Below are 25,298 nucleotides of genomic sequence, written 5' to 3' on the forward strand. Positions count from 1 at the left end.
CAAGCCAAAATAGTTTGGCAGAAAAAAAGCAAAGCAAAAACTAAAAGTAAAAAAGAATCCCGGCAACACCGGATCAGTTATTTTACCAAAAGGCTTCCCCCGATTACATTAATCTAAGCATTTCAAAAAGCGTGGAGAAAAGTTAACAAAAAGGGGGATAACCCCAGCATCCCTCTCCCTTTTTTTTTTTCCTAAATTTGATGACATTTTACTCATAAATCTCGTTTTCTCTCTCTGTATATGTATATTTGCTTTACTCTCTCTTTTCCTCCCCGCCTTCCTCTGTCCTTTCGCTTAACGTAATCGTGTGACGTCAGCACACAAACTGTTACGTAGAACGCAGCCAGACGAATACACAGACACAACCCAACATTGGCTTTCAGTTTGTCTCAGAAGACCAGTGTTATATGTGCATGTGTATCTATATTAAGCAACTTTCAAGTAAATCCTCGGACATAAACCTACCCAACCGAGACGCGGTGGCAGATCGAAGACGATCAAGCGTGAATTGATCATTTAAACCCCAAATCTCATCTATAAACTGTAAGTTTTAAGTTTATTAAAGGCTTTTTTTTTGTTGTGTGGGGAGCCCGTCTTTTGTTCATTGGCGTCTACTCTTCCTTCTCCTCTCTTTTTAATAAGTCATTTAACGACGGGGTGGGAGGTAAAAAATAAATGGCCGACTTTTGTTTCTTTTTTTGTTAATTGTTTATTTAAAAAAGGTTTTTTTTTCCTTAACCTTGTTCGCTTTCCTTTTGTTCCTTTCTTGATTTAATTGTTTCTTGCGACATGTCTGAAACCGACTTTCTGCGTGTCATTTGTTTCAATTATGTCGCGTACACGTTGACCCTCCTCATTTTTCATAGATGGGGGGGGGGTACACGGTTTGAGTTTTGGTGCTGAAAAATACAAACAAAATCCGAACATTTTTTTTATTTTTTATTGTTCACTTGTGCAGTTTATGGACCGTGCTTTTTGTTTTCTTTTAGGATTTTCAAATTAAATTTAATTTTTACGTATCTTTTGTTCATTAAATTGTTAGGTGAAAGTACAGAATAGTTACATAAAACCCTCCCCATGTTAAGAATGGCTTCCTAAATTTTAATATTATTCCAGGACGGTAAGCTGCTGTACCAGTACCGATTGTTAATTAACATTAAAAAAAAAATAAAAATCCCTATAACAATATTAGTGGAAAATTGGCAGTCTAAACAACAAAACGAAAAAATTAGTCCAAAAAAAAAAAAATATATAACTGTTACCAAAGGCAAGATAAGTTATTCTACCCTCCTGGAAAAGTTTATTGTTAAACATATTTTAAAGCGTCTATTTAATTTGAAACGCAAGTAGTGCCGAAAACGATGACAAAATAATGGCCAACATCCGACGGCGACGCTCATCTGTGAAGTCTCAATAATCGCTTAAATCATAAAAATAAAACAATACTGACAGAAATTCACCAAATAAATGTCATGGTGACACTTATTGGGTGGATTTCTATCAGTATTTTGTTTGTTTTCAGAGTTTCCAGCCATTATTGGCACTCTGAAGGTGGCACGTTGTTGTCGATTTAACTTTAGCAACTCAATACTACTTGTTTTTCTAACCGAATAAAAGCTTTAAAATAAGTTAAAACCTGCAACTTATCTGGGTAGGTAGAAGAGTAACGTATATTGCCTTTGATCGTACCAAGATCATAGTGTAGTATCTATTTTTGTGTTGCACTTCACTTTTTCTGTCCTCGGTCAGTGGAGGAGAATTCCTTCATGACTGAAACAATTTTAATGTTTGTTGCGGTTTTTTGGGGGAAGCTGGATTTTCCCCACATTAAAAACCGACCTTTCACTGCCCTCGTGTGAAGGCAAGTAAATGGGAACATATATGCTAATTGTTTTTTTTTTTTTAATTTTTTTATTTTCACATTTTCGTTTCATTGTAATTACTGCTAACTCCCCGCGTTAGTTTTTATAGCAATTAATAATTTCCTGTCGGGATAATTTAATTTTCAAAATTCGGCTGACGTACACGACGATAGTACACAGCACGTTCCAGGGAGCATTCATTAATCTGAATCTAAAGGAGGAACTCTTTACTCTTTTGACTCCCAATGTTTCGTCTGCTTAAACTTTAATCACGTGATTACGGTGCAGCATCAATAAAATAAACCATTCATTCAAATGTCGCTTGTTATGGATTTAGCTGAATACGATGTTAAAAATCACTTTATTGATATTTAATGCACTTATGTTACCGGGCTGGCGGGCGTATATCTCTATGGGGGCCTCCGTGTACGTCAGGCCTAAATTCTATTATTAAAAAAAAACAAACAATTAACAAAGAAACTAAAAGAAGACAAATCCCGGGCAACACCAGGTATGTAAAGTATTTATAAACTAAGTTTTGACTTTTATTATTAACCTTTTTACATTTTATTTCTGCTTAATAAACAATATATCTTGGGATTTTTATTTCAAAACAAATCACGACTACATTTGTTTTTGTTTTTTTTTGTTTTTTAATTTATTATTTATTCCCCGCCTCCAATATTTATATCGCGGGTATATTTTACTGTCCAGTCTTCAAAAAAGTTGGCCAAAATCAAATATATAATAAATGTTACCAAAGGCAAAATTACTCTTTTACCTAACTGGGTAGGTTTTTAGAAATATTTTGGCGCTTCATATTATAACGAAAAAAAAAAAAAAGAATTTCAAGTGAAACAAATGGTACCTACGTAATATGTCTAAAAATTACGTAAGTTGACTGGTAGAAAAATAATTAATAAAAAAAGAAATTTGTGAAATGGAGCGAAATCATTGTCACACTTAAAAAAAAAAAAAAAAGCAGGGGAGATAATTAAGTTCTGTTTTACGTCACGAAATGGACGTAATTCAAAATGTCGGGCAAATTCCTCATCTAAACTTTATCGAAAACTGTTTTTCATTGATAATTATTTTCCTACCTATCGTTTTCCATAATTTTTGAATATGTTACTATTTGCGACATGACAAATACGTATTTACCATTAGCTTTACTTGAAATTTAATGATTTTTTTTTTCGTTATTTAAATATAGAAGCACCAATATTTAATTTGTTTTCGTTTTCTGATTTTTCAATAAATCTTCGGTGAATAATAGTAAAAAAAAAAAAAAAAGTCGATTAAACATTTGTGAAAGTAACGTGAGAAAGTTAAGTGAGAAACAAAGTACGATCTTGTTGGATCTTGGTCATTAATTCGAAATATGTTAATAAGAAAATGAAATATTCATTTTTTAATCGTAAATAAATCAAGAAATGATAGGATAATTTATTAAAAAAAAAAAAAAAATCGCGTGAACAAATCGGATATCTTATTATTGTCAAACGCATTTGGCTGACAAGTTATTGTGTGTGTGTGTGTTAAAAATATTTTTGAAAAAAAATATTAAAATAAAAAAAAGATGATTTTGGTTATTCAAAGATACAAAATAAATGCACCATAAAATTTTTAACAGCAGTTATTTTTTTAATAGAACTTAAGATTTGTTGGTTTAAAATTCAAAAGTCAAGTATCATGATGCAATTATGATTTAAACAGAAACATCATTTTGAACGCGTCCCTATCATATCAAAGAACCCACTGTTGATTTTATATGTCGGGCCTTTCGGTTTGTTTGATAAAATTTCTCAAATGCACTTGTGATGTTAGGCTGTATAAGGTGTTAACTTTGGTCAAAATCGCTTGTTCCTTCTCTCATCGGAATTTTTCGATTAGCGATACTTATCGAGTACATTTCGATACAAACCCTATCTAAGAACACTGCTAGGCACATAAAGTACTTTCGTGTGAAATTTCACAAACATCAGCCCAGTCCCCAGTCGTTTTCCTATAAAGGACGAACTTACAAAGTGGTAATCTGGAAGAAAGAGAGAGCCTGTTTCCTCCGTTTGACTATAGGTGGCGTTACTGTCTGTCCATCCAGTTACGGAAGCACAAAATATGGCACCCTTGAAATAAAAAAATGTTTTTGTTATATTTTAATTTTAAGCATGTTTTTTTTTTTTTTTTTTTGCAAACATATTTAAATTTTATTTATTATTTATTTATTTTTTTTTTCAAACATATTTACGTTTTTTTGTTTTTTTTTGCAAATATATTTAAGTTTTATTTTTCTAAACATTTACGTTTTGTTGCTTGTTTATTTTCAAACATTTTTTTTTTTTTACGTTTCTAAGAGAACATCCTTTAAGGAATACTCAAAACACATGTCACTTAGAGGTAAAATGTTATGAACACTTGCATCCATTATGTGGTTTGGCAAGGGTTAATTGGCGGCAAAGATTTAAAAATTAAAAAAAAAAAAAAAATTCCCGTTTTCATTAATTAAATCGAAACATTTCCAATTAAACAATTATGGATATATGTTCTCTTTCACTTTATTTACTTTTTTTTCATAGTTCTTTCCGGAAGTTTATCTAGTTTAATTTTTTTTTTTGTTATTTATTTCTAACTTCAGCCATAGTTTAAAATACTGATTTCTCCCTCTGATTCTAATCGACAGGTGCTCGAAATAAAATGGCGTCTCCAGTTTCGGCGAAAAAGTGTAGAAGCACCAAAATTTTCAATAATTAATTTTCTACTTGAGTATTTTTCGTAATTTGTTGATATTTTACTAATTTCAACATGACAAGTCGATAACCTTGGTTTTAATTGGAATTCAATATTTTGATTTTCGTTCATATTTTGAAGAAACGCCAAATTTGTATTTCCCTCCCACCAAAAAAACACTTATTTTAGAATTTAGATTTGGGAATAAGTCTCGCATATAAATTTAACATCGGAGTCATTCTAACTTCATTTTTTTATGAATATGATTTCTGTGAGTTTTATGTAAGAGATCTACATTTTTAGGCGATTACGTGTGGTTTTACGACTTTACTACTCGGACTTAACGTTAGTCAACATTTTCTATTTAACTGCCCTTGAAAATTAGTATGGCCCGGAAATTGGATCATTTTATGTTAAATTTATATACAAAACTGACCCCCCCCATTTTAAATTCTAAAATAGTTTCGTTTTGTTTATGCAAAATTATTCGGGGTATTCACTAATGATGGGACGATTCCAATATTTTTCCCGATTTCGATTCTTTATAAATCTCTAAAGTTTTTTTGTTTTTTTTTATTTATTATTTTTTTATGATTACATGTTAATGTACATATATTTTCTCAAATGCAAAAACCTCCTTATGGGAGGCGGTGATCTATATATTTTAGTTTTACTGGTAGCTTAAAATGGATAAAAATTTATCTTATTACTACCAACAGTGGAAGATTTTGTTGTAAACAGAATCAAATTAAGCAAAAACATAATTAAAAGTAATCGTTTTTGGTATCGGAAAATAGAAACAATTTTTTCCCCCGATTCTGATTGATCGTCCTAACACTAGTATTCATGCAATCAACTAAAAGTGTATGGTTTCTTTTCGAGAGTGACCAAGAAGAACAAATTTCCTTTGGGGAGTGACCTGAAGAACAAATACTACACTTTGAGCCTAGCCCAAAAGCCAAGAACTCTTTAAGTTACTCTTCTAGTACCTAATTGGTAGGTTTTTAGTGTTTTTACTACAATGTAAAATCTTTAATCGGCTCAAAAAGCAAGCAAGTTCAAAAGGGTACACGACCACAAAAAAAATGGCCACTATGTATTTGTTAGGCAACCATTATTTTTCTCGTGGTCGCATACCCTTTAAAAACACTTGTTTTTAGAGCCGATGTGCAACGCCAGCTAATTATAGCTTCTTAGACTTTATTTAACTTTAAGCTTAAATCAGGCATGTTTTACTGTGCACAACAAACCGAAAATGTGGTAAAGAAACAAATATAAAACAAATATTACCAAAGACAAGGTAAATTACTCTTCTACCTACCTAGATAATTTTTTAGCTTATTTTGAAGCGTGTTTTAAGTTTAAAACACAAGTAATGCCCAATTGCTAAGTTAGAACGACTGCAAGATAGCGGAAATGAGCATGCCATCTTAATAATCAATCAAAACTCGAAAATGAAACAAAATACTGATAGAAATTCATGCAATAATTGTCACTGTTATATTTGTTGCATGGATTTATGTTAGTATTCTGTTTCATTTTTGAATTTCGAGCGATTATCTGGTTTCCAAAGAGAACCATCTTATGTCAGCCATCTTGTGGTCATTCTAACTTAGCAACTTCACACTTCTTGTGTTTCTATACAAAAAAAAAAACGCTTTAAAATAAACAAAAACTTATCTAGTCTGTTAATAGTTTCTTGTTCTTTTCTTTTAAAAAATGTAGTTTTATTTGAAACAACTTATTCTTTACTCCCTTCTCCCAGAAACCAGCTACCTTTTTTTTATGTGAACACAAATATTTAACTAGATCCCTTGCTCCATTTTTGTCTTGTTCCTATTTTAATCCTATTTTATTTATACTTAAATGAGCTTTTGCATTACTCCCAAACAAGTTAATCTACTTCAACCATGTTTTGGTTAAATAAAAAGATGTTGGGATAGAGGTAAAGTTTAAGTAGGGAAAATATCGCTACCTTCATAAGCAAGTTCAAAAAGTGGCTTGCTAAAGGAGATCGATAATTCACATGTAAAATTTTCTATTAAAGGATAGGATTATAAACTTGAGGGCAAAATTGCAGCATAGTTAACGAAAAGGGAGAGATAGTTAACAAATTAATCATCATCATCATCATCATCATCATGCAGTCCATCAGTCTTGACGATGACTAGTCGGGGCCTCGGTGCTTTATTCCTCGGTTTTGGCGTAATCTCACTCCATCGCCACAGAACTTTCCACCTTGGCTCCAAACTTGCTTGCGCAGTTTAGGTGCAGTATCTGTTGCGCATCAGACAGACACCCTCTGAACCTCCAATGCTCATATCCAGTGGAGCGAACACGCGATGACTGGCACCTGAGGAGGCTGCAGCTTCTGTCCGAAAGTAATCTCGATGAGGTAAACAGTCGCCCTATCATGTCCATTACTACGCCTTTTCTTTCTGGATGAGGTTCCATAGCATTTTAAAGAAAACTGCAAGGCAGCAGTAGGATTTGAAGTCAGTTCCCATCTCTTGTCCTTTTGCTGTGATAAGGCCCACAAAGCAGTGGTGTTTGATTTTGGGGTTGGTTCCCCTAGTCTTTGCCCAACCAAGGGCACTCAAATGACAGTGGGGTAGGGGTTGGTAGTGTGCCAGGGCATGTCTACAACTCAGTGGGCCATAACGCACTACCTCTGGGGTCCCCTACTACTCCGAGATCTCCTACAAGTTTAGCCTGGGGCCGCAAGGCACCCAGTTACCATGTAACAAATTATAAGGCCTGTCTTAAAAAGTATCTGACTTTGGGCCAGAAAAAATATTTCCCATACCTGACGTGGTTTGGACGTTAATCTCCTTCAAAGTAGACCCCGTGTGCTTTTCCACACACTTATCCCACTAATCTTTCCACTGCCAGAAACACCTAGAAGTCTTCTTTTGGAATAGTGTTCATCTCTTCTGTAGCGTTCAGCATTATCTCTTCTCTACTCTCAAAATGAGATCCTTTCAGTGGTATCTTCAGTTTTGGAAACAACCAAAAGCCACAAGGAGCCAATTCTGGAGAGTAGGGAGGTTGGTAAACGACTGGAATTCCATGTTTGGCCAAGAAATGTTGGATTAATTGGGATGAGTGGTCGGGGCATTGTCATGATGCAGCTGCCAAATTTTCGTCATCCACATGTTTGGTCTTTGGGGCTGAACTGCGTCATGGAGATGCTGGAGAACATCTTGATAGTACTTTTTTTTTTGCCATGGACACTCAGGATGCTATGTTTTCTTAATAATAACAAAAATAAAAAGAATACTTTATGTTCGTAAGTTAGTTGACAAACACTTTGTTTACAGATTTTTTGTGCGTGTTATGACGCACAAAAATTCCCATATATATATATATATATGTTTGTCACTATTTCTATAGATTCATGCATAAAGTTTTTATCCAATTCTTTTCAAATTTTAGGACAAAAGAAATTAATATATTCGCTATTAAAACACAGTTTCTATCTTTACTTACCTTTGTATTACAAAGCGTTAATTTTGATGTTTTATTTGCAACTCAAAAACCAAGAACAACAAAAAAACACCCCAAAACAATGTTCATTGTCGATTAATCTTTTTCAAAGAATTTATTTAAAAAAAAATATTCTTTTCCTGTCCATAATTAAAAACTTGTGTTTTCTAAATACTAACAAAAATAAAATGAATACTTTATGTTCGTAAGTTAGTTGACGAACACTTTATTTACAGATTCTTTTGTGCATGTCATGACGCTAAAAAATTCTCAGATTTCTATGGATTTGTCACGACTTCTATCGATTCATGCATAAAATGTTTTATCTAACTCTTTTCAAATTTTAGAACAAAAAAAATTAATATATTCGCTGTTAAATAGCATTTCAATACAGTTTCTATCTTTACTTATCTTTGTATTACAAAGCATCAACTTTGAGATATTCCAACTTTTGACTGGAAAAAAACGTAAGTTTTCCGTTCAAATTCCGTAGCAAAGACAATTCTTTTCCCTAAAGCTAAAACAACTAGAAATGTTGATGACGGGTACAACTTCTGCTTTGAGTATTTATGTGAACACAACCCAACTGCTTATTTGCAAAAAGTGATCTATCGCGAGTGGGCATGCTATGCTGGCATGTTTCGTTAATAGTGATTTCTTCAAATATACAAATCACAACAAAAATATTGAAATACCATTTTAAAGTAAATTTTATTGTGAATCCAGTTATATAAGTTTTATTTTGATGGAGGTAAGAGAAATGTACTTATTACTGATTTAAAAACTATGAGTGTCAAATTAAATAGCAGTGTGTGTCTTGTCCAACACTGAACGTTAGGGTGTCTGGTATTGCTACTATGACTCGTCTTGAGTTATCCCGATGTTCAGAAACCCAGGATCAGTGTCAGCAGTCTCCAGAATGTCCTGTGAAACTTCAAAACAGAGGTCCTTTTATTCCTGCGACAACACCTTGAACACAAATTTCGCAGCTACTCTGGGCATATTCAAACTATCATGCAATATTGCATGTGTGGAATTTTTACTCACTCCAACTTCTTGAGCAATTTCCTGCATGGTCAAACGACGATCTGCTATCACCAAATTTTTTTGCACCCTCTCAACAACAGCTGCACTCTGAGCACTTTGAGGGCTGCCAGAACGCTGGTCACTCTCCACTGATGTGTGGCCACTTTGGAATTTGTTCAACCACTCCTTAATTTGTGTTACACCCTTTGCATCTTCTCCAAACACCTGTTAAATCTTACGGATTTTTTCAATTTAATGCAGTACCTTTGCTCAACACATTCAATCATTTTGAGAGAATCGGTAATCCGACAAATACGTTGTGTAGCACCTCACTCAGCAACAGGCAAGCAGCATCTGACGCACTGGCAGAGAGTGATAAAATTTGCGTATGCTCATGAAGGTGTCTTCCTTCACTGTGTAGAGTCGCATCACACTATCGTTTCTATTTCTCACAGGGAAAAATAAAGGTTGGATACTTTTTAGACAGGCCTTGTACAACAAATTGTGAACATGCTCTCTGTGCGTTCATAGCACAGACCATGATCGCTCACTAGTTGTGCCGGTCCAAAGTCGATTCTGACATTGGTTGTAGTCGCAGTCAGTGGTGTGGCAATGGTACTCTTTTTTTTTTTTTTTTTTTTTTTTTTTAACAGAAGATTTGCAAATAAGAAATCTTGTCCAAAGGCTCATTTCTCTCTGAGAGACCCACAGACCTTGCTGACCATCAGATTTTAAAAATTCAAACTGTCAGACGCTCAACTCTTTGACTGACCTTCCCTGCCCATTTGCTGGAATATATGTACTTTAGACCAGAAATCCTAGATATCATGTTGCCCCCAATTTGACCACTTGAGATAATAAGCAGCCTCATCTATGAAAATACAAAAACCTATTGCCCACTGTTTCCTTATCTGAATAGTCATTAAATTTGAATGTTCTTTAATGAGTCATAACCCCAATAGGGAACCTCTTACTTGAAAAAATAGAGGCTTCATGTCTCGGCATGAATCCCTGTTTAAGGAGACACTTTTTTTGTTATTTTTTAAAGTGTAATCAAATTTGAAATGGACAAATTTTTAGTTTTTTGTGTAGCATCCTTTCCTTAACCAAATATATCTCGCCTGCATCCAGTCTGTTATTCATATCCACTGCAAGCATGCAACTCGCTAAACATGCCGCATCCGCCTAGCGCTTGTTTAGGAAATAACTGTTACCAAATGCAAGAAAATTTACTTTTCTATCGACAAGCATTTTTTTTTGTTGTTGTTTTTTTATGAAAGTGTTTTAAGGTTTATTTCAGCATATTTTGTTCCAATCGTTTATCATGAAAGTTACATTTTATCATAGCAAAAAATAACCGAAGTTTGATTGTGGGATTTTCATGTTTTGGGGTGAAAAAAAAAAAACTATTTCAAATGCAATAGAATCTACTTTTCTGATTGAAAAGAGAAATTGACAACAAAAATAAATAAATAAATAATGGTGATTTCCGATAAGTGGTGCCAGCCATTTTGAATTATGTCTCCAATAATAAATTTGAATGAAATCGTATTGGAATAAAACGCTTTAAAATGCAAAAAAAAAAAAAATGCAGGTAGGTAGAAAAGTAACTTTTATTGCTTTTGGTAACAGTTATTTGTTGAATATTGTTTTTATCTCTTTTTGACAAAAGTGTATTATTGTTATCTCTTAGTCTCTTTCGCTACGTTTAGTAAGATAGCAACTACACTTTTCTTGTATAGTTTTCAGTTCAGTGTTTCATGTGTACAATGAAATTTACTATGAGTTTGTTTTTTTTTCTTTTGCTAATCCATGGTTAAAGTAAAAAAGAAAAAAGGTTCATTGAAACCCATTTCGCCCTAAATAATTCTATGAAGTGGGTGTAACATTTCAGTAGATATATAAGCTATAGTTTTAACTCAACTCATCATAACAACCCATGCAGGGTCGCAGAAATACCTGATTGCAGGAATAACCCTCTCGGTGCTACTAGACCCGTACATCTTCTCGGGTCATCCGTCTAGAAGGAAAACTCTGGAGCTAAACCTGTTCTGACTTTATAAGTCTTGGCACTAAATAAAGGGGCAGAAGGCCTCTTCAGTCCTGGTTGACAACCTTCCTAGAGCTGGTGACTCAAAAAATTATTGGTTTGCAAACCTAAACTGTTCAAGGAGTAGCTAGGCTCTGCCTATCACTTGGCTTTCATATTCCTTCTTTGCCTATTAGCCAGGCGCAGAGGTACTATCACAGGGACTCGACAGACTTCCAATGTTTTCAGCTTGTTTCCTGGCTAAGGCAATGAGCGCCGTTCCCCGCTCTTGCCACATTCCCATCCCCTAAAACTGGGCATCTTGGGGGTGCTTGAGTACCACATCTCAATGCAATTAAATTGGGTTGATTTTTGTCTGCTGGTACCGGTTTGACAGTTTGTCTGGCTGCTGTATCCCGACTGATGGTATAGGAGCCCTAACTCTTTGGTAACACTTAGAGCGGCTGCTCCATCATCAGTTGTATAATATCGGGGTGGTTGTAGTGCCATGTTGCACATGGAAAGGGGCCTTGCATACGTCTCCGGCAGGTTTTTCTGAGGCCACAATCCTAGAGATGAAGTGTTGACTGATGGTCTACTTGTGTCGTATGTTTGGTATTCTACACAACCACTTTGTCTAGCAACTCATCCTAAACTGAAACTTAAATAAAATTACTTCAATCAAAATTACAATTAAACCAGACATAAATTCCAAGAAAACTACTTTGCCTTCTCTCTTGAGGCTTGCATTCACGAATATCTATGGGCGACGAACTAATGTAGATGATGCTGCATCATTTCTCCTAACAAACTCCCCAGATATCTTGGCACTAAGTGAAACTAACCTACACTCCTCCATTCACTCTAACCAGTTTAACATGCCTGGTTATCTCCCACTTTGCTGTAGGGACTCAGACAGACGTATGCACGGACTTTGAGTCAATGTTCATAACGTCCTCCCCTTGGCTAGAGAATCAAAGCGAGAATCAGATGATCAGGCCTTCATGTGCTTTAGACTTAACCTGCAACATAGCGTTAACTACTTATATTTTCTCTACAGGTCTCCTTCAACCAAGTCTCTTAATGCATAGATACAGCACTCTCCGTTGATACTAGCACGCAAGTACATGTATTTGGTGACTTTAATGTCCATCACAGTAACTGGCTTGATTTCTCTACTTGCACAGACGCAGCTGGTAGCATTACACATAGCTTCTCTATATCTTATTCCCTATCACTGACAGTTACATTTCCGACCTGTCTCCCAGATCAACAAGCCTCACTTTTAGATCTGTTTGTGACTACAGTTCCCGATGATTGTGTAATGAATGCCCATAGCCCACTCGGAAATGCTGATCACGCTATGATAATGGTAGAAATCATCCTAAATTCTCAACCCAAAGCTGAAGAGTCATTGCTCAAAACAAGGTATTATAAGAAGGCTGACTAGGAAGGTATCAGGGATCTCATCAGAAATGTCTCATAGAGAAACATCTTTTCTCTTCCTGCAGAACAATGTGCAAATAAGACCACTGAATGGTTTAAAGCAGTAATTGAAGCATATATTCCCACATGGAAATTCTATAGCAAACCCCACTCTCCCAAATAGTTTACTTCTCCTTGCACAGCTGCCATAGCTCAGAGGCAGCATGCATTTATCCGACATAAGTCCAGTACAAAAGTATATAGAAGCTAGAAGTAATTGTAAGAAAGCGATAACTAAGAGGGAATAAACTAACCACCAGAAGATGCATTGAAGCGCATAAATTAGGAACTCATAATTTCTGGAAAATCTACCACAGTGTAGTAAATAATGGGAAATCAACAATCATGAGGTTGCTAAGCATGCTTGCCAGTCGATTTGTCTCAAACTCTGCATTGAACCCAACAAACCACTCCCTCTCTGAGTTTCTTTTGTGGACAGAAATCGTATTAGATCATCAAAATCACCCCTTCTCAAGTGCATGATATCATAAAATAAACCTTGACACCTCAAAAGCATGTGCACCTGATCTCATCCCGGTTGTACTATTAAAAAAATGCTCCACTGAGGTTGCTCCAGTTCTCTCTAAACTTTTCAACAAATGCCTTAATGAATCTTGCTTTCATGACTGCTGGAAAACTGCTTCTGTAGTACCAGTTTTCAAGAATTCTGGCGAAAGAACTGACTTATTAAATTATTGCCCCATTAGCCTCCTTCTCCCCACCAAAATATTTGAGTCCATGATTAATCAAGCTCTAGTTCACCACCTTACAGCTTCTAAACTTCTGTCTGACCAACAATATAGATTTAGGCAAACCCGCTCTACTGCAGATATCCTAACTGTAATCTCTGAACATATCTACCATGCACTGGATAAAACAGGGGAAGGTAGGGCAGTAGCCCTAGATATATCTAAGGCTTTTGACAGGGTATGGCACAGTGGTCTTTTCAGGAAAATCAGATCATATGGACGATACTTAACATAATTTAATCCTTCTTAAATAAGAAGAATCCAGGTTGTCCTTGATGATTGTATGTCAAAACAATACGATATAAATGCGGATGTACCTCAAGAATCGATCTTTGATCTTTATTATTTCTGATATTCATAAATAAACATCCCTTATAAAATTCTCTGAGATGGATATATTTGCTGATGACACCATACTCTATAACAGACACGTGGGGAAAACAAATGAACACATATCTAAGGCAATGACAGAAACCCTAGGGGAAGATCTCCAGTCAGTAGTTGGATGGTGACATTCAATGCTACCAAGATTAAGCTTATTTCCTTTAATAATTACAAGAAATCTTCTAAACCACTAATAGCTAACGATAAATTACCTGAAAGTACTTTGTTTAAACTCTTTGGCTTAATGTTCTAGGATGGCTCATCAAGAACTTGTTTACGTTGGACTTGAAGATGACGACATTGTAGTCAGTTGGAAAGCAGAAAGAGAACAGTTCCACAGGTGTCCAATTCTAAGAAAGAAGCTTTGTTCATGGAATCTATGTTTAGGTTTAGGCACAGATAAAGAGTGGGAGAAATTATTGATAGTGGTTTCAGCTAGACAAGTGTTTTTTTTTTTTTTGTGAAAGGACAAGAGGGACTATAGATTGGAGCTCAGACGAGCACTTGCCATGAAAATAATGATAAAGCAAAGACAGTCTTGCAATGTCTCTTCTGTGGGAAAGAGGTTGCAGGGAAGAGAAAGGGTTATTCCCCACTAGACTACAAAGTCCATTTTGAACTCAAGCAGGATAAGATCTTTCTAGCAGCTCCTGTCCAGATGTGGCAACAGTACTCCATCCTTGGATGTACCTGGCTCTTATATAAGTAGAAAATTGCATCAGCAGTGAGATATTTACTGGAGCGATAGAAGTATCCCACCATTTTTCAAGCGACCTTGGCAACAGATTTGAATTGGAACAACCATAAAAACTTCCTCCATCTAGAAGGATCTCTTTTACTGACCGAGAGCAGAACAGATGAAGCCTAGTATCAGAATAACAGGTACTACACTTTAACCCATTGTGATTTCGATGTCATTTTGTTGGTTACGATCAATATCATTTTCAGCCGGTCTTTCTTAAAATCGGGGAAAACTTTCTAAAGTCACCGCTTTTTTAATGTATCTCTATAAATGGCGTCTTTCCAATTAGTTTTCCAATAAATTAACACTTTTAATGTTTTAACAAATTAAACGTCGTTGCTAAAAATTAACATATAATTATTGTATAACCGTCACGTAAATAAAACTATCCATTTCCTGTGATAATAACACAACTGAGTCACCAATGTTAACTTTATTTCGACCGAGACGACACGCCTTTCTAAACATTTTTGTGTTTTTATTGCTCTCGACTATCCAACATTTATTTTTCAAGAAAAACTAAAATTGAATCGTTGGTAAATTTTTACCTGGTTTTCACCATAACATTTTCTTTTAAAATCACGACTTTTATAAGGTATTTTTTATAGAGTATGCTGAAAACGAATATCACATTTAAATTTTCCGTAAATAAGTAGTTTACCGAATAGTAAGCAATATCATATGTTCCTATTCGCTTGCCTCCCCACAAGGGCAGAGTTAGATACAAGGTCGGTTTTTAATGTGGGGAAAATCCAGTTCCCTCGAGAGGGATACTCTAGATCGGAATAAAAATAGTCTCTGTCATGAAGGATTTCTCTTCCATTGACCGAGGACAGAAATGGTGAAGTGTAGCACCTGAACAGATACTGCACTGTAACCTTGGCCTGAAAGCCAAACTGGTGGTCATCTTGGTAAGCGAGCGTTTGCATGTAGTTTCTCAGTTGCGTTTAAACACGTACACAAGATGGCCACCAGCAATAACATAAATGACATTCTTAATATCCGGAAAACTACTAATTTGCAGAAATTTTAAATGCGATATTCGTTTTCAGTATACCCGAGAACCTTTAAAAGTCGTCTTTTTAAAGGAAAAGGGTCAAGTGGAAACCAGGTAACAATTTACCGAATCGTTCAATTTGTAGTTAAATGTTCAGTTTGCTTTGGAAGATTAATGTATGTAAAATCATCTCTATGATATTTATTTTACTGAACTTGTTCACCATTCTGTTTTGAGGTTGAAATAATTATAATTAAAAATATTACAGTTCAGCAAATGTAAATTAACACTCTTAGCTACATCACTCACCCTCCACCAAACTAAATGAGATTTTTTTTTTTTTTTTTTTTTTTTGCAAGTACCTGTGAACACCCTAAAAAAAAACGCAAACTTAAATTTTTAAATTTAGAGTGAGGGATCAGTTTCGTGTATATGTCCCCCATTTCCGTGCTCTTCTAAGTTTTTTAAGAGCAATTAACTATTTTTAACCACTGACCATAAGTCAGTGGCAAGATCATAAAACCACAAGTGTTCACACTCAGAAGTACCCCCACCCCTAAAAAAAAACCCAAAAAAAACCTGCACAAAATTTATCTTCGAAAGCAAAAAAAAAGTTAGCTGTTCTTAAATGTTAGAAGAGCTTCAAACTGGGAGAATTATTCTGTTAAATTTATATGCCAAACTGACCCCCCCCCCCGCTATAAATTCTTAAATATTTTTTTTTTTTCTGTCAAGTTTTTCATGGTATTCACACCCTAAAAAAAAAAAAAAAAAAAATTTGGAGAGTGATTTGTTTGAAAATGTTAAATGTTTTCGAAATTAAATATTGTTCAGTTCTAGGTGGTCATCTTTGGAATGTAGGCTGAAATGCTAATAATTTTTGATTTAGACTATTTTTTTCTAACCTTTCAGTGTTCCCCTTCAAGGGAGCTAGATTTCTCTTCTTCATTAACCTGACTTCATGTCTAGTGTTGGTGCACTGAAAAACCGTTAACCAACCAAGGATACTGGGATAAGTATATTTCATTTGGATTAGAGCGGCACAATATTATCATGGAGGTCTGCATTTGCATCTGATATCTATAAAAAGGAAATGCATCTTTATTTTATTTATAACTTTAACATTTTAGAACTAGAACACATGTACATAGAAGTTTTCGTTGATACTTAGGAAACGCCGGGTGTGCCTCGAGATGGTTAAGGACTATAAATTTATTGAAATTTGGTTCAGTTAATGTCACTTTGTATACACTCCTTTCACCAGATGAATGAAGAGTACATCCTGAGCCCCAGCTCCAAATTTAAAAGTTATAAAAATGTCAGTTAATGATATAACGATTCCAATATTTTTCTTGATTCTGATATAGTTACTAATTCTGTTTTAAATTTCTGATTCCAATACCATTATCGATTCTAAAATCGCTCAATCGTCATAAAAGTAGAATTTCCTTTTTGGAAAGGAAGAGGGGTAATTTAGTAGAGGGTCCTCATCGATTTATTTATATATATATATATATATATATATACTAGTCCTCGTGTGAAAGAGCAGGACACAAAATGTTTTTAATAATAAAATAACAATAACAAAGATTTTCGCTGGCGAGGACTACTATTGAGCGTAACCAGTTATACAGTCCTTTTGAAATTTTCATCTATATTTTTCTTGTTATCTAATGAATATTTTTAATGAAACCTATATGAAATATGTTCCTTATTAAATTGTAAAGATTTTCTATTCTGAAAGAAGTTTTAAAAAAATTAATCTAAGAAAAGTTATTTTAAAGTTTTTGTTAAAAAAATTCAGATTTTCTCATTATTCAGACATGTATGACAAAGAGGGAGTTGCAAAAAAAGAGTTGTGGTGTGAGGAGAAATACAAACTGAAACAGAATATTCAGACCTGTAATAATACAAAGAAGGGGTTGCCAAAATGAGTTGAGGTGTGAGGAGAAATACAAACTGAAATCGAGAGTAGGAGAGTTTTTATAAATACATGCAAAACCATTCATTATTTTTTAAATCCAAATTGATAAATTAAATAAAATATAATCTTAAAAAGATACAATACAAGTTAGAAAAGCATTTCATCCAAGGCATGAAAATTGTTAAACAAAATGTTTTATTATAAGCTTTAAAAATAAAGGTACAAGATTCAATTGTAAATTTATTTATCTTCAAAGTGCACTTTTATAAATTTTACAAAGTAAGGTATTAAATTTTTATACCTTACTTTGTAAAATTTATAAAAGTGCAATTTGAAGATAAATAAATTTCAAATTGAATCTTGTACCTTTATTTTTAAAGCTTATAGTAAAACATTTTGTTTAACAATTTTCATGCCTTGGATGAAATGCTTTTATAACTTGTGTGTGCGTATATATATATATATATATATATATATATATATATATATATATATATATATATATATATATACACATACACACACATACTGCACAATGATGTTGACACACCAGTTCCTGCCAGATCACCAAAGTTAAGCAACAATGAGTCTGTCCAGTACCAGGTGAGTGACCATTTGGGAAGGCTAGGTGCTGTATGTACCGCGCCGAGTCATAAGTAAATTTCCAGATTGTTATCAGAAGTGCATTAATTAGTCTTAGTTAAAACATGCATCTAGGAGAAGGTAACTCTGATGACGTCAGCAGCAGGACGTTGGATGGCCATGGAGGATGAATCTCTAGCAGATCAACGGTTCTATGGTATTAAGAGTTATGTTATTCGATTGCAACTATGCGGGTGATCTAAGGACAACGGAGTGGTGCAAGGGGAAGGTAATGGCAACCTACCCCATGTAATCTGCCAAGTTCAAATCGTGTGATGTCTTCAGTAGATTCGAACCAACAATGAACCAAAGCCTATGGAGAACACTAACCATGATTCCATCTACTGCATGAATGTGCCATGATATGAGAAGATATATTTTTTCTTTTAATTTGACAAATTTCTTCATTTGCGCTTTATGTATTCTATCCAAAATTTTGATAAACATATTCTGCTATTTTCGTCTATATTTTTCACTTGGCCATTTTTACCTAAACCTATAAAAGTTTAGTTTACTGTAGTTTATTTACCATTTTATTATTAGTACCAGGAATAAATTAAAAAAAGAAAAAAATGAAGTTTTAAACAAACAAAAATAAAAGAATCGTTTTTGGAATTGGAAATTAGGTTCAGATTTTACTATTCTGATGGTCCCAAAAGTTCCAAATCCAATTAACTGTCTTGACACTAGTAAAAATAATAAATTAAGTAACACCATATTAACATTTAATCTCCTTTCTATGAAGTTAGACACAAGGTCAAGTATGCATTTGATGAGTTTCTGTGGAACCACTGGATTCAAGGTGGCGTACCTAATTTTTTAGTATGTGTCCTTTTGGCTAGAAACAAAGTGTAGTATCTGTTTTGATACTACATTTCACCTTTTCTGTCCTTGGTCAGTGGAGGGGAAATCTTTCATGACCGAGACAATTTTTATTTTTGTACTTATTCAGTGTCTCTTTTCGAGGAGCTGGATTTTCCCCACATTTAAAACAGACTATGTGTCTAACTCTGCCTTCATCGGGAGGCAAGTAAATAGGAAGCTTTAGTCAATGTCATTCGCAAAAGTAATATGCTGTTTTGGGCTGGGTGCAAAAGGGCATAGGTCAAACCCTTCAAACCCAGGCAACTGCGTTTTTTTCTTTTAGTAATTTATATCTTTATGTAGAGTCGACATATAAATGTGTATTTTCTTAGTTTTTACACTTAACAAAGTTCTTCAAATGCGGAGGGGTAGGGGCATTAGAACATTAACTTGTGTTTTTTTTTTTTTTTTTTTTTCTGACTCAATGTCTTTTTCTGTTATTGTGACCTTTTAAGGTCAAGTCCTCTCTTCTTGTACACCCTAGAATTTAACCTGCTTTGTTCACTTTTGAAAAAATGTTCTGAAATAGAATTTATTTTTCGAAAATGTAAACAACATGAAATGCTGCAACCAGCAATTTTATTTTACTAATTTGTGTGAAGTACCAGATCAACATGTTAGCAAATATTGATTTTTCTTCTTTAGCAAAGCTGTTTTTGCTTTATTATAAAAAAAAAAGTCGAGGTTAATTTTTTTTTTTTTTTTTTTTTTTTTTTTCATGAAACTAAATCTCATTGCAATCGTTTATTTCAATAAAAGTTGACGTTTTATAATTTTAAGCTTTATCTTTTTTAAATGTTTTTTTTTTTATTTTTGTGTTCATTTCATCTTAAGCCTATTTAACATTTGAAGAGTCTTTAATGCTCTTCAACCTCATAAATACTAATACCCTTGAAAACTGGTTTCTTTGTGTCTATTTAACAGCATATCAACCCTTTTAGGTTATTTATTTATTTTTTTTTACTTTTTTAAAATTTTGTGCTGAAATTCGACATTTTGTAAAAGCCTTCCAACTTCTTCCATCTGTTACGGTCCTGGATATGACCTTAAACTATATCCAGTGGTGAGGCCCCAGCTTGCAGGCTTTGGGGAGTGTGGAGCCACCTCTTAATTACCATTGCTCCCAGACCCGGAGTGGTAGTACCTGTTAGGGTCCCAACTATAGGTTGAATAGAAACCGACTTGAAAACAACAAATATATTCTATTAAAAATTTTTTCTTCAAAATCTTTGGATTCGACATTAAATAACCTGAAAAGGGTTGATATGCCGTAAAACAAAAACAAACAACCAACCAACCAATCCATCTGCTACCATTTCACTAGTCGTCTGTTAAGGAACGAATCTTCATTAATTGACCTCATATGTTTTAAACTATCTACCACATAGTCTTCGGTTGTTGACATTGTTGTGGAATACTCTTTGAAGCGTTTGAATGACTCCTGGTGAGTAATGTGGCCATTCCAGTTGAGATGTTGTGCAATGCAATTTTTCCATACACTACGTTGCAGCCAGGATAGTGTTGTTCTGACGTTTATCGACTACAACTTGCAATCGTAGAACAGGACAGGTCGTGCATAAATATTGTACGCTGCCTTTCTCACATATGATGGCATCTGGGATCTTGTAAACTTGTCGACAGCTGCCTGAAGACTCTTTATGTGGAAAATATGTTATCTTAGTTATGTCTGTTCGGCCATTGGAATCAATTGTGTTGCAACGGTGAATTTATTGGCTCTTGCAACACTTGCAACAATTTTTGTTTCTATAGGATTTTAACTGATGCTGTAACTGAGGTTAGCTTCATCTGATATCGGTAGTACTGACATGCTGTAATAATACTCATCGTAAACTATTCATTTATCATTTTCTTTTGCATTTATTCTGCATTGTAAAGTCAAATTGGACTTTTTCCTTCACTATATATGGCAAAAAGCTTGGTCAAGATGCAGTCGTTTGGGGTATCCACTCACCTCTTGTCTTTTTCTTAGCGGCTTTCATCTTCAATCCCATTTTTGTGATGGTGTTGTCATTTGCACATAGTACATGTCTGTACGAGTGCCAACAGGTGCCAATGATGTTCCCTGGTTTTGTCTAAAGATTGGCTTAACGTAGTGGTGAATATTAGTTTCAGACATGGTTGAATCTGGTCAGACCTGATGTCCAATGCAACATCTTTGTTTTTATGACTGATGGTTTTTTTTTTCTGCCTCTTACCACTGTTCGTAGTCGTACAAATGAACTTGTAATTAAAATTACATTGTAATTTGCAGTGAAATTACAGTAATTGTAAAGTACAGTGAAATTATTGTAGACCATTCATTGTATTGGATGAATTACACCAGCATCATAAAGAGAGTTAAATATTCATACTTTTGCCAACAATATTAAGGAATAATCTCTATTACTAAAATTGGTACTAATGCAAAATGAGGACTGTTCTATCATCAGAATTTTCTAAGTAGTTTATGTTAAGTGCTGGAATGTGTTGCATGGAATTTTCATGATTTTTTCTTTCATGGAAATACTAGCCATTTAAAAAAAAAAATTTTATTATGAAAAAAAAATTCTATTATTACAGAGATAATTCATTGAAAAATTAATTGAAAAAATAAAATGTTTTTGTTGTTACAAAGAAAATACAATGAATTGAAGAATTTTTATGAAATTTTAAGAAAATTAAAAAAAAAAAAAATCATTGTAAAGTAAGTTTCATGAAATAATTTTTTTTAATAACTGATAGTTGACAAATAAAAAAAAAAAAATTGTTGCCTTTTATTGAAACGAAGATATTTATTTATTTTTTAATAAACCAATGATAGCAAACATGTTTTCTTAAGGCTTTTTCGTATTTTTCTTTCCTTTTTTTTTCTATGGTTAAGCAACTATTTGTTTCGCCTATAATAAACTTCCATTTTTGTCAGAAATCAACATATTTGCTTTGAAGGATGCAGCATCTGTGCTGACTCTACTAAATTTATGTTGACTTTAATCATTTTTTCCAAAAAAATTGAATTTTTCGCAATATATTTATTATATTCACTAATTGTTTGATCCAATTTTCAGTGGCTCAGCGTTTTGGCACTTTCCCGGATTTTACGTAAACTGGCTCAAATTTCAACAATAGTACAGTCCTTATTAGGTACCATTAAACTATCAGACAATTTTTTGTGTGCATATGTGTTTCTTGCCTATATGTAACTTTTTTAAATACAAGTTGAATATTTTTGATTACGTTGAATATATTAATCAAAATATATAAAGACTAAGGGAAAATTATGGCACGTTTATGAAATTTTTTCTTTAAAACATTCACCAGGGCAACACTGGATAAATACAGCAAGTTGAACATAAGTTTCAATAGGATTAGATCTTGCATAGCTGATTCCATAATCCATATTGGCATTATGACAACAATTCTGCTTGCAAATGAATTTGTACATTAACAATTACAAGACGCCTCTTCAACTATGGCATATGTCTTGTTTGGGGTGAACGTGAGTAACAAAAATAAAAACAAAAAGTTTCATATGATTAGTCAACACTAGATGAAAACTCCAGCCAAGATTTGAATGAGATTTTGTTTGATCCATGTCGTGCTGGTTAAAATCCTTCTTGAACACATGCACGTGATTGCTTTCGAAATGAGAAAAAGAAACAAAAAAATAAGTCAATTGAAATAAATTGTTTTTAGATATTTATGACCCCCACCCCAACATACAAATTGATGGATGAGTGGGGAATTAAGTTTATTCACTAACAACTGATATTGCCTGTGTGCCAAATATTTTAGACATAAATGCAGTAAAATATCTTATACAAAAAAATTTCAATAAAAAATGAAAACTATTTACTATTGTACAAAAAATTAAATAAAAAAAAATGAAAACTATTAACTATTGTACTCTGAATCATTTTGACTACTATTCTCATCTTGGTTCATTTTTCTCAACGTTTCAGCCAATGTAACCACCTTTGCCAGGTGCGTCTTCTTGAAGTCCAGAATCTTTGTCAAAATTATCACTAAATTTGTTTAGCATTAAACAGGGTGACCCCCCCCCCAAAAAAAAAAATCGGGCCCCAACTATAATTAGGCCCAGTTTCTTAGTGTTTTGTCCGAATGAAACTTTGGTCATAACTAGTTTATTATATTCAAAACATCATATCAAAACACTAGGGTCTTTGCCCATTTTTTTCTCCATTCTACAGCATATGTTCGAGATGGCCTCAATTTAGCTTTTGTTTTGTTTGGTTTTTTTGGTCACCCTGTATTCATGCTGATAATAGTTGATGGGTTTCTCATAGAGGTTTGGGTAATGCTTTCCCTCTTCAATCTTTCGATTCTCAATTGATATTGGTGCCATCATGTTCTTCTTGGTGACAGAGGAGAAATAGTGGCATATTTTTTCGATTTTTCTACTTCTCCATTCTTCTTCGTCACATTATTATCAGGCAATACCGAGGCTTTTGTTACATGCAGTGAAATAAATAACCAATATGGTTGGGATGCCACTCAAATACAAATTGCAAAATTTTATATAGATGAGTTGTAGGTGAATAATAAAATGATGTACTCATAAAATTAAATATTTACGGTCATTTTCAAGAAGTAAAGACCATAAAATGTGCAGGTGAAACTGGGAGAGTGCAAGTACATAACAATGACTGAGTAATGTATCCTCCCACCACATGTAATATGACTTGTTCGAAAGAATGACTCTGCTCAGAAATATAGCGATTTACAAATTGAAATTAAATCGAATTATAATTAATGGATAACATGCATGAGGCACATGCCGGTAGTGTGGTCATGGTTAGGGTTAGTGTTAGGGTTATTTTGGATTAATGTTTTGTGCTTATGTTTGCTTCCCTATAATGTTTTTTTTTTTTTTTTTTTTTTTTTTTTTTTGTAGAGGGGAATAAATGTTTCTATTCTAACAATTTACATAGAATTTGTATTGCAACTTGCTTCATTTTCTTTGACTTAATTCTATCTGTAAATTTAACTTTAATCTTGTAGTTACTTAACCGAGAAAGTTACAGATGTACATCTTTAGATCTGTGACAGTATTATGCAGGGTAAATTAAACCGACTCTAAGTGAATTTGCAGTGTTGTGAGACAAGGCAGCCTATCCATGCCAGTCTATTGCTGATTCTGCAGCATATTGCAAGCAGCTATGGTACCACTACTGAACGCTGGAGACGTGTGAGTCAGGTACAACTGTCAAGCCAATTATGAATGCTGCAAGCCAATTCATTAGTTGATCTCCCATCCTCCTGCACCATTCTAATGATATATACTCGCAGAACCTGACGAAATTCCATGGTAGTTGAAAATTTCTAAAACACATAAGTAAAATGAATAAAAAATAAAATAACGACAAATTAAAAATCTTAAATTCTTTTTTGTAAATTCTTTAATGTTTTAAAGCTAAAAAAAATTTTTTTAATTTAATTATTTTACAATGAAAATTCAACACATTTTATTTTTCTGAATAATTTTTATTATAAATTATAAAGGAACAGATGTCAATTCACTTGCACATTTTTTTAATTTAATTTAAAAAAAACTATAATCAATTTTTAAAGAACTTACAATTTCCTTTCAACATGACTTTAAAAAAATATATAAACGAATTACCATTAGCATATAAGCGATGCTCTTTGTGTAAACAAATTGAGCTTAGGGTATATGTAGGGAATTGAGTAGCAAGATGTTGGTTCACGTTACACTTGAACTTCTGCATGTCAGTACAGTTGGAAAAGCAGAATCCCAGAAGGGAGTTCCAAAGTGTAGCAGTTCTGGGGAAGAAACTATTGGAGTAGAAGGCTTTCTTACACCTAGGGATCTCTACTGTGAAGGGGTGAGATTTAGCTGCTTGTCGGGTTATATATATTATTTTTTAAATTTTAGTGATAATTTATTTAGTATGAGTTGTCTCTGTCATAGAATTGTATAGTGTAAAAAATACATAAATATATATGCACATATATTCATTGTTTATTTGCTTTATATATAAAATGGTTATCCACAGATACAGCAAAACATGTGCCTGTGGATAACTATCTTATATATTGTTCCATGAAATAGACTTATGAAATAAGACTTCAAAATCGATATTTTTTTTTTCTGAACAGACAGTGAAAAACTTATATTGCATTAGATGTGAATTGAATTAGTAAGATTGTTTGAAATTTGATTATGTAATCAATTTCTAATGAACATTTTAGTGATTTCTCAACAAATGAAACTGACATATAAAAAAAGGATATAACTTTTTTTTTTATTTTTATTTTACTGGAAAGAAATTGCAATGAAAAGCTGCAATTGAAGTTTTTTTGGATTCATATTTTTTAGGCATAGCCAAAACGAAAGGAGGG

The 25,298-nt window shown here is 33.6% G+C and overlaps 1 protein-coding gene across 4 annotated transcripts in view; it reads left to right on the forward strand.

Annotated features, from left to right (window-relative positions):
• Positions 1-271: 271 nt before the first annotated feature.
• The window catches only part of LOC145239997 (E3 ubiquitin-protein ligase SIAH1A-like), a 179,544-nt gene continuing 154,517 nt past the window's right edge, over positions 272-25,298 (forward strand). Inside the window, exons 1-2 of one of the 4 annotated variants that reach the window (XM_080103583.1) lie at positions 272-543; positions 25,276-25,298. The exon at positions 25,276-25,298 is cut by the window's right edge and continues 1 nt beyond it. The gene's annotated coding sequence lies outside the window, so the exon portion shown is untranslated. The remainder of the gene's footprint in view (positions 544-25,275) is intronic. The other 3 variants (XM_080103581.1, XM_080103580.1, XM_080103582.1) reach the window with 3 other exon arrangements.

Source organism: Euprymna scolopes, chromosome 19 (genome assembly GCF_053919585.1).
Source record: "Euprymna scolopes isolate OS-2025 chromosome 19, ASM5391958v1, whole genome shotgun sequence".
In the NCBI taxonomy this organism is placed as follows: Eukaryota; Metazoa; Mollusca; class Cephalopoda; order Sepiida; family Sepiolidae; genus Euprymna; species Euprymna scolopes.